Source organism: Patagioenas fasciata, unplaced genomic scaffold, assembly GCF_037038585.1.
Source record: "Patagioenas fasciata isolate bPatFas1 unplaced genomic scaffold, bPatFas1.hap1 Unplaced_1, whole genome shotgun sequence".
Classification (NCBI taxonomy): Eukaryota; Metazoa; Chordata; class Aves; order Columbiformes; family Columbidae; genus Patagioenas; species Patagioenas fasciata.
The window spans coordinates 2,368,675-2,383,869 of NW_027288510.1; the positions used below are offsets into that span (position 1 = coordinate 2,368,675).

Consider the following 15,195-nt stretch of genomic DNA (forward strand, 5'->3'; position numbering starts at 1 on the left):
ATCCTCACCTACCTGAATCTGAGCACCTTGAACTGGAGCCTAATCCCACCTTAGATCTGCAAAGTGCTGATGTCTGACAAGAGGACAGTCACCTTGGACTCCTTTCACCTCCAGTGAATGAGGTGCTTCAGAAACACAGTTCCTCTGAGCTCTTCTCCGTGTTTGTCCATGAGGAAGAGCTGATGCACTACAGACAGAAATGCCCATTTTTCTCTGCTGGGGGAGAGGACGCGACTCGCCAGGCAAAAGGGAATCCCACTGAAGATACTCAGACCCCCAGAGACGATCATTCCAATCAGTCAGGACAAACATGAACAGTGCTTGACAAAGTCAATCCACTGCTGCCTGCCGAGCCTCCTACCCCTGGGTGTATAGGTTGCTCTTTTCCCTTTGGTTTCACCAATACCTGACAAATCTCTCTGGTATTTTGCCATCATTTGTAGTGAACACCTGGAGTCACCTTCAGCTGAACCCTCGCTCCAAGCAACGCAGACATCAGCCTGACCAGCTGGAGCCAGGTGGCAATGGGTCTTGGGTGCAGAAGGGAAAACATGAGAGCAGTAAGGACCTGTACCTGTTGAAAGGAATTATTGCTGACTTGATTTGGGGCCGTCTTCCTTGTTCTGTGCAACACTCACATGCGTACAATGTCCAAATTCATTAGCTGCAGCAATTAAGATACAAGTTCTTGGAGTGTTTTGTAATGAGGTAATTAGCACAGGACTCCTTGTCATAAGAGCTGTCAGGCAGTTTTGACAAAGGGAATCAAGCTGGGCTTCTAAGGTTGGTAGGTGCAGCATTAATATATAATATATTATGTATACAACAGTATGTATATAATAGTGAGATAACAACAGAGCCACTGGACAGGCTGCAAATGGAGCCATTTTAAGGACCTGTGCAGAGCCAGCAGTATCACAGCACAGCGGCAGCAAGTCCAGGGGCTGACCCCTCCACAGCTGCAATTTCTACGTGCTTTGTGCCTTTAACAGTTGTCATTGGCCGCTTGTATAACTACAGAACAGTCGGTAAAACAACAATCTCCCAATGCCCTTCACACACACAGCTATTGTGCAGGCGGTGTTTGATTGCTTGTCTGGGATTAAAAGGAATTTGAAAAAGGCAACATGCACCGAGCTACATCCACCAGTTCTCCATCTGCCCACAAGCTAAGGAAACTCACATGTCCCTAACCAGGAAAAGGGGGTTGTTTATTCCTTTATCTTTTTTTTTTTTTCCCAGTTAGCATCATATCAAGGGTCATGGGCCATGGTAGACTGGAAGGTGGGTGGAGAACTGGCTGGCCCAGCAGGCTCCGAGGTCTCACTGGAGCTCCAGTGCTCCGCAGGGGCTGGTACCGGGGCAGTGGGTGTCTCCATGCGGGAGCCAGCAGTGCTCTCCCAGCAGGGCTGCAGCTGGCACTGACCACGCAGAACGCAAAGGGAAGGACCTTGACAGGCAGACAAAAGCTGTGTGAGGTTCAACCCACTTTTGGGGCCCCCAGGACAAGAAAGACATTGACATACTGGAACGAGTTCAACGGAGGCCACCAAGGTCATAAAATGGTGGAGGACAGGACATGCAAGGAAAGGCTGAGAGAAATCGGTTTGTTCAGCTCGGGGAAAAGGTGAAGGGGAATTTTAATTCTGTTTCTATCCCTGGAGACATCCCAGGCCAGGCTGGATGGGGCTCTGAGCAACCTGAGCTGGTGAAGATGTCCCTGCTCATGGTAGGGGTGGCACTGGGGGAGCTGGGAAGGTCCCTCCAACCCAAACTGTTCTGTGATTCTTTGACTCTGTCTACAACTACCTAATAGGGTGTTATAGAGAAGACTGAGCCAATTTTTTTTGGAGGTGTATAGCAAAAGGACAAGAGGTAACAAACTGCAGGAAGGGAAATTCCAACTGAAATAAAAATATATCAGCTTCACCGTGGAGTGGGTTTAGTGGTGTGACAAGGGTCGGAGAGGTTATGGGAACTCCAGTCATGGAAACATTCAAAACTTGGCTGATCAGCCTGACCTGACTTTGAAGCTAGCACTGCACAAGAAGGGTTTGGACAAGAGAGTGTGAGCTAAATTATGAGTTTATGAAGATTGAATGAAAGTAACACATGGAAATGCATTCCCGGAGTCCAGAGCTTCTTTCACACTCAATTTCAGGAAGAAAATTGTGTTCCCGTAGGGACAAACAGGATATCAGGAGATCTCAAAAACTCAAGAATATTTAATGTGAAGGAATAATCAAGAATGAATCCAAAAGGTAAGGAAGGATTTCAAGAAAAATTGGACCACTATTTCAATAAACATTATGAAGCCCAGGAGCCAGACTCCCCCACTCCTGAAGCCACGTGATAAACAAAACAACACCTGAGCTCAGTCGCTGCTCCTGCCCCAGCATCCAGACCTGGCAGGACATTTCCTAATATCCCACAACCTGAGCACCTTTCAAGCAGGTTACAGTTAAAATTAAAGCTTCCCATGGAAATGCTGCTTTTCTCTCTCTGCCTTTCAAAGCACAGATTAACTAGAAGTCAGGAGTTAACACGACCCACATCTAACATCAAAAGCTGCTGATGTTTAGCTGAGCATAAGTGACAGGTCTGATTCTTTCTTGGCACAAAAGAGTTATTAACTTTTTCAAGGCCCTGTTTTTGCATTTCCCACTACGCCATTACTTCAGTTCTTGTGTGATGGACCAGACCACGAGGCACCAAACTTTCAGTACGTACTTAGGAGAACAGGTGTTAAGAAGGACAGCAACAAGTTACAAACCGGGGTTCTACAAGAGTTTATGGTGTTCCAAACCTCTCGATTTGGCTGCTGAGAACCATCTTAAATTTTACTAATCAGCCTTAAACTCTGAAAGGCTCTTTGAGCAGTAATATCTACTGCTTCAAAGTATGAGATTTCAGGGGAAAAAAAAGTCTCTCCGTTGTTGGAAGAAAATATTTCTAAATCTGAACAACTTCCCCTTGGTACAGAACTGGCTCTGGTGGAAATTCAGTTTTAGCAATTTAGTCAAAGCTGGGTTTGATTCAATTATCACCTTTTTAAATGCCACCCTTCATGCACATACTGAGCATCTGACCATCAAGAAGCTAAGAGGACATGCCAGTACAGGCCAACAAGCTAAGCTGGATCTAACTTCAGGGCCAGTAACCCACTAACTATCCACCACCTGCTTCAGTACAATAAAATAATTTGCCTGTGTGGTGGAACAGTGCCATTAATCCCCACATTTACACGTGTGGAACTGAGGCTCCCAAAGATGAGCGCAGCTCCATCGCACTCACCATCAGTCATTTAAGTGCTGAAGTCGGAAGCCCAAAGCTCCCTTCAGCTGGTCCCTTCTACAGCCAGAGGGCGTTTCAACCCACCCCAAACCTGCACATCCATCTGGAACTACTCATCCCTCCCCGCTGACCACAAGAGGCTGGAAAGTAACTAAGCTTCTCAAAGCCATGGGCAATGGTTCTGGAATCCATCCAAAACTAACAAGGAATTAAGGAATGGCCTAAGGTCACCCACTTTACTCAGGGCACACACGTGCTGTGTCATTTTTAGGTAGGAGACTGCATTCTGCCCACCAGAGCTAGAGGAACACAGCTCCGCAGCCTCTTGTAGCATCGGGACAAGCTTCAAGTCCCACAGGACAGCAACTGCACTTACTTGGAAGATATTGGAGAAGTCTCTCAAGTTGAAAATGTAGTGGAACTTGATGGCTGTTGGAAGGAATGTAGCGGCTACTTTCTGGTGCAGTCCCAGGGCAAGGGCAATCAGCTGCTGAGCTGATTTTTGCACAGCCCCCGAGAAATTTCCACTTGTCAGGTGCTGCGTTAAAATGGTGCTATAGATCCTGGACAAGGCATCCTGCCCAGGGATGGACAGCGCGAAGACACCGAAGTGACGCTGAGGGAGAGAAAGGAAGGCATGGAAAGGTCAGAGAGGTAGAAAAACACCTTTCAAGCAAAATGCCCTTGGGGATTTGCTGTGATAATCTCATCTAGGCTCCCTTTCCCATGAAATGCTGGACCAGATGATCTTTTGAGGTCCCTTCCAACCTGGGTTGTTCTATGATTCTCTGATTTGCAGTCCACCTGAACAAGGTTATTTCCCTCTCCCAGTTTGCCAGCAGAGCTCAGGTGGGAAGTGACATCACTCTGCTCACTAAACCAGGGATTTTCAACTGCATCTCACCAATGCTACACTGGAAGTGCAGTCCATTGAAGAGCCAAAGGGCTCTGAAGGTCCCACCGACCTCTGACAAAGCCCAGTCACTGTCTCTATTAAGAGCAGCCCCTGGAAGGCGCCATCTCCCAGAGGACCTCTTTACTAATTTGGAACTTGCAAAGTTGCCCATGGGACACTTCATTTTAACTCCACACCTTGCTGAAGAGGAGCCAGGGTCCAAGCTGACTCTGGTCATTAGGTTTCTCCATGATGAAATGAATTTTGCTCACTGCTACCCAGTCCCTCCATCGGTTGGCAGCTCCCAAAAGTCAAAGTCTAATGTTTAAGATCTCTTCCCAAATCTTCTGTTATCAGCAGCGCTTGAACTGCTTTTTGTTTGGCTTGGGGTTTTTTTGTTCGGTTAGGTTTTTGGGGGGATTTGGTTGGTTGGTTGGTTTTGGTGTTCTTTGTTTTGTTGGTTTTGTTTGGTTGCTTGGTTTGGGGTTTGTTGGGGTTTTTGTTGTTGTTGTGTTTTGGTGTGGCTTGGGTTTTTTTTTAGTTTTGTCTGTTTTCTTCGTTTGGGTTTCTCCCCCACACCTCTTTTTACTGACAGCTGCAGCAGACAATTCTGGAAAGCAGGCGGCGTTAATGCACCATGCTTCAGAGCTAAATACGAGCTAAATGAAGGCAAAATCTGCCTGTATGGACCAGAAGGTTGTCCTGAAAGTAGGTGTTAAGCTGGCTGGCAACTTTTGACTTCCTCCTCTGACGGAGCTGCAGAATGCGAGGAAAAACAAACAAGGGAATAAGGGACCCAGTTCGGTGCTTCACTATTAGGAATCACAGTCACTCGACAGATTCGTGCCATTTGTACTGATAAAACAACAGCAGGATCTGCCAGTGGTTGTCCTCTAACCTCACGTTTAAATGATCCACCCCAAAATAAACCCAGCGATGCACCTGCCGTTGTGCAGGGCTTTACCTGCAGCCGAGGGTTGATGGTGAAGCTCCCCGCCGTCGGGTTCACGCACGACACATACTGCACGTTCGTGATCTCCTTCAGCGACAGCTTGGTCCGGTCGTACCTTCGGGCAAAACACAAGCAGCAGCACAGTGACCACGGCCACTGCCTCTCTCAGTACGTGTCCCTGGGCTGCCAGAGGCCGCTTGTCTTCAGGGGGTCAAATTCTGCGTCTTGCCAAGATGAGGCCCAGGCCCAGGTTGCCGGCCTATCTGTACACGGCCTGGCACACGCGAGTCCTGCTCCTGGTGGAAATCCTTCAGCTTCAACAACCTGTAGCTAATATTTCTATCAGTAATAAGCACTGAGCAAAGCCCCTGGGCCATACTCTTCACTTGCATGGAAATGGCAGAAAACAGCAGGAGTGTCTCTGGTTTGATCCCAACCCGGGACAGGGTGTGAGAGACTACAAGGGTGACTCTCAAACACTGTGGCAAACCCAGCCCTGCAACACCCAGTCATGGGAGACGGGCCATCGTGAGCAGGTGAATGGTGATTTACATGTCAAGGCCGAGGTGACAGCCACAGACAAAGGCTGGGTGACACAGGCAGTGCTGTGTTGAAGGACACGCAGCCTGTGCGCTGACAGGCCCGACACGGTGTCAAGGCCCAGGCTGAGAGACCCTTCGGGCCTCCCCCATCTTCCACAATCACCCCCAGTGACGCCTGCACAAAAGCCCAGGTGATCCCGAGGGCTATAAACCCTATAAAACCTGTGCCAGCACGGGCAGGGTGCCACCCTGGGGACCCTTCCACCCACCGGGCTGACCACGGGAACCGAACCACACACCACAGGGTGCTGAACCCTGACTACAGACCCAAGCATTCCTGCATAGGAACTGGACCTGAGACTACAAACCCCTCAAACACACCACGGAGCCCTAAGGGTGGTGAGACCTTTCCTTTCCCTTTCCTTTTCCTTCCCTTCCCATTTCCTTCCCCCTTCCTTTCCCCTTCTTTTCTTCCTCTCTCTTTCCTTCCTATATTCCTATTTCTTTGCCTTCCTTTTTGTGAGTAATACAGTAACATAAGGTTTAGAGCCCCACTTGTGCCACAAAACTCTTTCATGTGAATCTTTTCGCTGCTAAACTGTTTATCGATTGAGCTTAAGTAACATAAATCCTTCTGCCACTGAGTCATTTGCCAATTGGACCAAGCTACAAAAAATAAAGGTCTTTTGTTTGTGGACCTTCAGGATTGTATGTACTTTTTTCCAACCCAGGGGACTGACAAATCTCAGTCACACTTCCCCCAACCATAGCGCCAGGTGGGACATGACAAGGGTCAGCAGGCTGCTGCTGCCGGGGGAGGACAGGGAGTCCTGGGCTCCCTGGTTTAAGAAGGACAAGGAATTACTGGAGAGAGTCCAGTGGTGGCTACAAAGATGCTAAGGGATCTGGAGCACCTTTCTTGTGACAAGAAACTGAGAGAGCTGGGGCTGTTGAGCTGGAGAAGAGAAGCTGAGAGGGATCTGATCAATGGGATCAATATCTCAGGGTGGGTGTCAGAGGATGGAGCAGACTCTGTTCAGTGGTGCCCAACGCCAGGGTGAGGGGCAACGGGCACAGACTGAAACACAGGAGGCTCCATCTGAACATGAGCAGAAACTTGTTTGCTGGGAGGTGCCAGAGCCTGGCCCAGGCTGCCCAGAGCGGGTGTGGAGGAATTGAAAACCATTCCAGTGGTTAAAATTCAGACAGTCAAGAAAACACACCTTCAATGAAAATAAAGAAATAATGGGAAGGGTTATTAGAATGGAGTCGTGAGACAGGTAAACTGAGCCTGGGCAGCTAGGAAGTGTCAGGTAGTCTGTAAACCCTGCCGTACCCAACCAACGGGGAACTGGGGAGGGAATTTGCAGTTGGGATTAGGGGTGGATATAAGCAGTGGCTTTTTGCCCTGTTTTGTGTGCCTACCTTTAGGTGGAACACCCGACCTTGCAAAATCGTTAATAAAATATGCTTTGCTGAGAGATCCTACCTGAGCCTATTATACTGGTGAGATGATAACTTCCTGCATGCAATACAGTGCCCAGTGGGCACTGCTGAGCACATGGGCAGAAGGCCTCGATGTGTCTGGGAGGGGACCCATGGCATGCTGCATCCGCCCGCACCTCGCTGCATCCCCTGTACGTTGCTGCATCCGCCCGCACCTCGCTGCATCCCCTGTACGTTGCTGCATCCCACCGCACCTCGCTGCATCCCCTGTACGTTGCTGCATCCGCCCGCACCTCGCTGCATCCCCTGTACGTTGCTGCATCCGCCCGCACCTCGCTGCATCCCCTGTACGTTGCTGCATCCGCCCGCACCTCGCTGCATCCCCTGTACGTTGCTGCATCCCCCCGCACCTCGCTGCATCCCCTGTACGTTGCTGCATCCCCCCGCACCTCGCTGCATCCCCTGTACGTTGCTGCATCCCCCCGCACCTCGCTGCATCCCCTGTACGTTGCTGCATCCGCCCGCACCTCGCTGCATCCCCTGTACGTTGCTGCATCCGCCCGCACCTCGCTGCATCCCCTGTACGTTGCTGCATCCCCCTGCACCTCGCTGCATCCCCTGTACGTTGCTGCATCCGCCCGCACCTCGCTGCATCCCCTGTACGTTGCTGCATCCCACCGCACCTCGCTGCATCCCCTGTACGTTGCTGCATCCGCCCGCACCTCGCTGCATCCCCTGTACGTTGCTGCATCCGCCCGCACCTCGCTGCATCCCCTGTACGTTGCTGGATCCCACCGCACCTCGCTGCATCCCCTGTACGTTGCTGCATCCGCCCGCACCTCGCTGCATCCCCTGTACGTTGCTGCATCCCCCCGCACCTCGCTGCATCCCCCTATGCCTCACTCCATCCCCCACACCTCGTTGCATCCCTCTGCGCCTCACTGCATCCCCCTACTCCTCGCTGCAGCCCCTTGTGCCTCCAACGCTCCCTCGCAGCTCCCTCACCCTCTATCTGCCTGACTTCCCTGACACCCACAGCCCAAGATTTCTGCCTCCGCTCCACTGTCTCTGTTCCTCGGAAGCTTTTGGCAGAGCTCAGGCGTGCACACAGCTGAGGAGAGTGGAAATTGCAATGCGTCCCTGCCCTGTATTCCCTGTGGAGAGATGCAAATATTCATGTCCCACACAGAGCTGCTGGCTAAAGTGTAAAACACACCAATCTCCTTCCAAAACAGTCACTGCTTTTCCTTCAAATCACCTCTGCCTAGATAATGGTTGTTTGCTGCTGCCTGACAGAAGACAATGTTAGGTGCTCACAGCAGGGGGGTTCACCCCAGCTGAGGCCAAATCCACAGCCGCCTCTGCTCTCAGCGTCGCGGGGCAGCAAGGCCGAGCATCGCGCTCCCCTCGCAGGCTTTGCACTGGGACCACAGTCACAAGCCACAGCAAGGGCAGAGCAAAGCTCCTCTCAACCCAGCTATGAGTAAGCAATCAAGCGGTATTAAAGAAGCGATGGACAACGTCCTCGGACACACGGTGTGAACTGTGGGGTTGTCCTGTGCAGGGACAGGAGCTGGACTCGATGATCCTTGCGGGTCCCTTCCAGCTCAGGACGTTTTGTGATTCTAAGTGAATTTGTTTGCTGGGGACAGGGGAAGCCCTGAGGGTGCTCAACTCTCAGTTCACCCAGAGCCTCCCAACCAGCTCTAGCCCAGCAGTATGCAATGGGAAGAGGGACCCACGCTTTGAGATTCTCTCAAACCCACTCCCCAGCACTGGAGCTGAACAAAAAGGTCTCCGACAACCAAGCCCAAGCAGGCTCCTACCAGTGGCCGTAGTCCAGGTGCTGCCGGATCAGCGTATGGGGCTGCACTGTCCCGTAAGCGTCCACCTCGGGCATGTTGAGATCATCAATGAAGTACACGAGCTTCTTGGTACCTGGAGGGCCATAATTCCTACCAGCCTTTTTCTCCAGAGGTTTCTCAAGCATACCTGTAGGGAGGCAGAGGTGCAAAGCTCATCTACTGGGAGAGCAACTGCTGCAAAATAAAAATGATTTCTCAGCCCAGCTCAATGCTGTGCTGTGTGTAGCTACAGCGGCCCCTCAAGGAGCTGAGATGTCCCCCAGCTGCAGCTGTATGAGGAGCAGCTGAGGGGCCTGGGGGTTCAGCTGGAGAACAGGAGCTGAGGGGAGACCTTCTGATCTCTGAACTGCCTGAAAGGAGCTTGGAGCCAGGGGGGGTCGGGCTCTGCTCCCCAGGAACAAGCGCCAGGAGCAGAGGAAATGGTCTCAAGTTGCACCAGGGGAGGCTGAGGCTGGATCTGGGGAACAATTTCTTCCCCAAAGGGCTGTGGGGCATTGGAACAGGCTGCCCAGGGCAGTGCTGGAGTCACCAGCCCTGGAGGGTTGGACAGACGTGGAGATGAGGTTCTCAGGGACTAGAGTGCTAGAGCTGGGTTACGGTTGGACTCGATGATCCTGAAGGTCTCTTCCAACCAAACTGATTCTATGATTCTACAGTGCAGCTGGGAGCCCTGCAGGGACCCTTGGTCAGCACTTTGGTTTGACTTAAATCAGAAAGCTCTCAACTCTTCCTTCCAAACAAAAATACAACAAACTTCGTCTGCTACAAAACATGTCTACCTCAGAGCAAACAAGAGCTTTTCATGCAAGATAAAGCCTTTTGAATCTCTTCTGCATAATTTTTTACACGAAATCTTGCTTGCAGAGGTGGCTGTGCCAGAGCAGTGAGCGTCCCCTGCTGCCTGCCCCGGCGATGCGGCAACTGCAGCGTGGCCAGGGCAGCAGGCACTGGGCGCTGCCATGGAGAAAGGGAGATGGATGCTGTGGGCACAGAAGCCCACGAGCAAAGCTGCTGGTTTTGTGAATATATGCATCTTTTACCCTGTCAGACAAAAATAGGCGATCTCAGGGCCAAATTCCTGGACATCTTCAGAACAACCAACATGACACTTTTATTTAAATGCATCAAATAATCATAAGTTCCCTGATCTTCTCACCAGCGTTACCCAACCCTCCAGATAATGTGACAAGACTTAATTCCAACACGAGCTGTCAAATTACCACCTAGTTTCAAGTAGGGTCACGCACACGCAAAGGAAAGCACGGAGAGAACAGTTTCGCATTTCAAAGCCTTGGAAGACTTTAATTTGTTTTAGCAGAAGGCTGGGGTCATATGTTGCTCTAGCTCATAAAACGTGGGGAATATTTATAATCCTGGGCTGATATTTAATAAAAATCACCCCACGTCGCTGCACATCATGTTCTATAGGTTATTGATTCCTCTGATTGCAGCCCAGGCAACCTTTACTGTCTCAGTAAGTGGAAAAGCAAACGGAAGCAACGCTCCTCTGCCCAGACCCCGGGTGGGTTTTCTGCCCTGTGCTTACTCGAAGAATTTGTTTCATTAGCAGTTTTGGGTTGGCAACAGACCTATAAGGTGCTATAAAGCAGCACACGGTAAGTAGCAATTCTTTGTAATTAGGGAAGACTGGCAAATGTAAACGGGACTGGGAGTTTTTTTAAGCCATTTATTATCACGTGCAAAAGTTGTTAAGGAAGATTTATATTCCGTTGGTTTGTTTCAGATCACAGACCTTTCAAAACGCTGGGTTTTTCCTGCTCGGGTGCACTGCAGACAGCTCGCCTTGCTCACCACTCAAAACGCAGCTGATTTCTTGTCACAGACAGTTGCTGCACAAAGGAATGGATTGTGCTACGAAAAATGATGAATCTTTCCTCAGCGGAGCCTCTCTCCCCGTTCAATAAAACCACAATATTTGAAATTTCTGGTAGCAAGTTAAATTAAGTGTTTCAAATAAGCATTTAATTTAAATTTAATTAGTCCCTAATTAACATATAAAATCAGCCCTTTTTGAGGTTAAACAAGTATGCAAGAGATTCATCACACTGAAATGCAATCACTGGGGATCAAGTGACATGTTCGTGGAAGTGGTATTTTAATTTAAAGCCGTATCTCACAATAATAATAAGGGGCGGTGTGTCTGTGTGAGATCCTGACACATACTCAAACCAGCACCTCAAAGAAACAGCCTGGACACCTCGTACCTTCTGGCTGGTGAGCAAGGGAGAGGGAAAAAAAGAACCCAAACAAAAAAAACCACAAGATTTATTGCAATTTCTCTGAATGACAGAAGTCAGGGCTACATCTGATGGAGGGGCAGAGGCCCAAGAGGGCACGAAGCAGAGCGAGGCCCAGGGCAAATGCCACAGAATGTGGTATTTAGTCACAATAAACTACAGAAAATCCCCAAACTGGCCCCAGGTTCAGGCAGAGAGAGTGTTGGGCTCCTTTTAACCCCTGTGCACATGGCGCTTCTGGAAGCCACAGGATGCAGGGATGGGTTGAACAACAACTCTGCTTCCCCTAAGGGCTGCATCTTATACATCTCTGCAGCAACAGGCACCTTGTCTAAGGAACTACTGGAACTCAGGTTAGGATCTTTTTTAAGTAAGAAAAAATCCAAAATTACTTTGTGCCCATGTTTTACAAATTTAAAGATGTGCCTGCTGGGGAAAAGAATAAAGCAGCCAAGTGACAAACTACACAAAAAGGGACAAATTAACTCTAAAAAATGAGCAGCAGGGATCCAGGCCAAGCAGTATAAATCATGCTTCTCAATGCAAATCTCACCACCACATCTTCATCCACACACAAGACAACTTGCTCCTCTGTGCAGGGGAAGAAAATCACTGACTCAGCCCACAGCTCATGACCAGGGACACGGTGCCAGGTCTGCCTGTACAAATAACACCTGCACACACTCGCCCATCCAGCTGGAGACAAACGGCTGCACATTCACAGAATCACAGGATCCCAGGCTGGTTGGGCTGAAGGGACCTCTGCAGATCCCCCAGTCCAAGCCCTGCTCACGCAGGGTCACAGAGCAGATCACACAGGTGGGTCCAGGCGGGTTTCAATGTCTCACAGAAGGAGACTCCACACCCGCTCTGGGCAGCCTGGGCCAGGCTCTGGCACCTCCCAGCAAACAAGTTTCTGCTCATGTTCAGATGGAGCCTCCTGTGTTTCAGTCTGTGCCCGCTGCCCCTCACCCTGGCGCTGGGCACCACTGAACAGAGTCTGGTCCATCCTCTGACACCCACCCTGAGATATTGATCCCATTGATCAGATCCCTCTCAGCTTCTCTTCTCCAGCTCAACAGCCCCAGAGCTCTCAGTCTCTCCCCATAAGAAAGAATCTCTAGGTCCCTCAGCATCTTTGTCCCCCACCCAGGCAGCTGGACAGAGAGACAGACAGACAGACAGACAGACAGACAGACAGACTGCCAGACAGCTCAGCCCATTTAGCAGCTCAAGGGCATTTTGCAGAGACCCCAACACAGGGAAAAAAGCAAAGGGGCACCTGGGAGGGAGGAGGGAGACTGCAGCCATCACACACTAGCAAGACCCAAAACCCTTCAGACCTGCCCCAGAAAGCTGCCGTGACTCCACGACACAGCCCCAGGTGACACAGCGTGGGCTGAGCCTGTGCTGTCACCTCTGCGAGTGGATCAGTCCCACAGGGCAACTTTAAACTCTGACACCTTCCTTAAAACATCTGCAGTGTCGGGAGCCCAGCAGAGCACAGACAGGGGCTGTGATGCTCATGGCCGTGAGCGTGTTCGCCCCAGGGCCACCTGGCCAGGAAAAACCCACACGGTGAAGGTTAAAACCTTGGTCTCACTGGTGCTGGTCCTGTAGAGGGAGTAAAGGGATTTCAGGACACTTGGGTCAGACCAAACTCCATAAAGGAAGTTATTTTGGTTTACAGTGACCCACAGCTGTTGTTCAACTCAAAACAAGCAAGGTTGTTTCATTCCTGATTAGTAAATACATGTAGAAAATTATCCTCTCTCTTTAGGTCAACTGAAAGTGAAAATACCATTCCAAAATGAGTCACTTTTCAACAATTCCCTCTTTCTCTTCATCTGTGAAAAGACTACACAGCAGAACTGACCTTATCCTGGTCTCAAACTTCATCTTTCACTGATGTGCCAAAATCCTCATCAAAGATATTCTCATGGGCTTCCCCAGGTCAGAGCCTCCCAGGGTCAGCAGCCGTGTCCCCTGGGGCGGTGGGATGTGGCACCCGCTCCGTGGGAGCACACGGGGCTGCATCAGGATGCGGGGGACAGCCCAGGAACCAGCAGCACCTGCACATCCCCATTAGCACTGTCCTCACTGACAACTGGGATGCAATTCCCATCATTGCACTCTGAGGACAGCTTAGATCCCAGCCAAGCAACCCATTCTATTCAGCACGGGCTTAAATTCAAGCGTATTAAAGACACACCTCAAGTCAAGTACGAGCTGTGTGCTGTAGAGAACAGCAGCAGATTTAAGTGTGTGCTTTGCACAGCCCTGAACCAGAGTCGTGGTGTTCAGAATTCAATCCCTCATGTTGGGAAATGCCATTTTCCATAAAACCAGGAGTCTGCGGACCAGTGAGTTTCACAGTGGGATTTAAGAGTCAGTGGGTGCCAGTGCAGTGCCCACAGTGCACACCCAGCTCCAAACCCCGACGGACACCCCAGGAATTTGGTGACCTGCCAGGCAGAAGTCCCACATCTCAGCCATTGTCTTACCTTGCAGCATGGCAGAGGTGGTGTAGTAGTTAAACGGGACCTTCTTCACCACATAGGCGTCTGTATCCAGTGAGCAGAGCTTGTCCCCCACCAGCACAGACTTCCCCGTGCCGGCGTTGCCCACCAGCATCACGGGGCGCCGGCGCTCCAGGAGCCTGTCCATGAAGTACCGCACACGGACCGTCTCGGTGGTGGGCACCAGGCAAGCCTGAGAGGGGCAAAACGAGCAGGTAAGTGTACCCATCTGTGGCACCACCCCACTGCCATGTTCTGAGGAGACATCAAACTGGGAGAGCCAGGAATGAGTGCGGTGACCTGAGTTTCTAGATGGCGCTAGGAAGGGAACAATACACTGCTACCAACCATTCAAGTCAAACTATCTGTACAGACGAAACAATGACAGCGGGATGCTGAGAGCAACATCTGGATCTCCCCGCAAACACACATTTTGCTAAAATGGTAACAATTTTTACAAGTCATCTGCTCACTGTGGCACCTCTAAAAGGAAAGAAAGGCATAGCTGGCAAACGCAATTCACTACCTGCAGCAACTCTCATTTTTCGTCCAAATCATATAAACAACCCTATTTTCAGCCACGCAGAACGACGAGATGGTGTCTCAGGGACTTTGTCACTACGTTGTCCCACATCCTGCTTCTCTCTGCAGGCCAAACGCACCTCCATCCCGCACCCTGGGCACACCAGCCCTGGCTCATAGGTGTCTCTGAGCCTGCGCCTCATGTACATCACTCAGCTCTGGAAGATGGATGGAGGATGAGTCTTCACAGTCAAAGTACAGTAAAGAAAGATGGGTAATTGAGTTGTACTTCATAAAGAATGTGTCAAGGGTTTTGATTGTGGGGTGACAATACAACCATGGCAGATGTGTTGTTAGCCCCCTCTCCCCCACCTTCAGCCCCTCTCTCTCCCCCATTCCCACTCAGGACAGGTGATTGGGAGGGAAAGAAGGATAGATAGAAGAGAATTGGAAAAATTAAAGATGTTTTACTAATGCTACTAATAAGAATAGAGAAAATAATACAAAATATACAAAACCAATCTTGAAAGCCCCAGCAACTGCAGAGCTGGCACCTGAAGTCCTGGACTGGACTGTGCAGCCAACCGGAGCTGGATTCAGTCTGTCATGAGGCCTCAGTTCGCAGGGACGACCAGCAAGGTCCTCTCCTAATCTCGGCCATAAGCAAAATGGACGAGATCCTCGTGATCTCCCACTTTTATATGAAGTATTCACGTGAATGGGATGTTATACTCTGTTTGTCAGTTTCTTGGTCACCTGTTTCTCATTGCCCCTCTCGCGAGATGCGAATCTGTCCTTATCAATAACCTCACATTCCATTGCTATGTTTACCAAAACATGGATCTGGTTCTCCAGGAAAACGCAGCTGATATGAAGGTTTTACCTGACAGGCAAATTCACTA

General features: G+C 50.3%; 1 pseudogene; it reads right to left on the minus strand.

Moving 5' to 3' along the window:
* The window catches only part of LOC139826689 (dynein axonemal heavy chain 9-like), a 132,059-nt pseudogene that overhangs the window by 70,976 nt on the left and 45,888 nt on the right, over positions 1-15,195 (minus strand).